Here is a 665-nt window from a genome sequence, read left to right as displayed (position 1 = left end):
GCAAACTGAGATCTTTTGGGGATAAAACTTGGAAATCTGTTCCATTCAACTACACCCAGGAAGACAACTGAACAAAATGGCCGCACCGTGGAATCATGGGACCAGCATTGGGACCAGCCAAAGGATAGCTAACCGTATACTCTTTTGTTTTATCCTGTCCACGAACTGTAAAAAAACCTTGAAGCCTATCCTCTTATTCTACCCTCTGTACTATTGGGCATATGGGCCCAGGGAATGGTGGTTGCGATTTACCTAGTTCTTTTTAAATTTGGGAAATAGTTTCAATAAACCTTTCTTCTTCTTTGTTTAAACTCAGAAAACATGCCTGACTAATTCTTTATAAATGGGAAGCATGAATGGGACTCCTGCTGTATTAGCAAATCACATCGTCTCTAAATTGACACATAAACCCTGTTATGGTTAGACAGGAGTGGTAGAATAGGGGAGTCATTTCTACTCCTCCTCATGTGGTCGTAATAGAGTAGAAAAGATTCATGAGAATGCTTTCAGGGATGAGGAACTTCAGTCACATAGATAGTTTGGAATAGTTGGGACCGTTTTCCTTGGAGAAGAGAAAGTTGAGAGGAGATTTGATAGATGTATTCAAAATTATGAGGGGCCTGGACAGAGTAGATAGAGAGAAACTATTGTCATTGGTGGAAGGA

Source organism: Cetorhinus maximus, chromosome 11, assembly GCF_964194155.1.
Source record: "Cetorhinus maximus chromosome 11, sCetMax3.hap1.1, whole genome shotgun sequence".
Lineage (NCBI taxonomy): Eukaryota > Metazoa > Chordata > Chondrichthyes > Lamniformes > Cetorhinidae > Cetorhinus > Cetorhinus maximus.
This window is presented reverse-complemented; position numbering follows the sequence as displayed.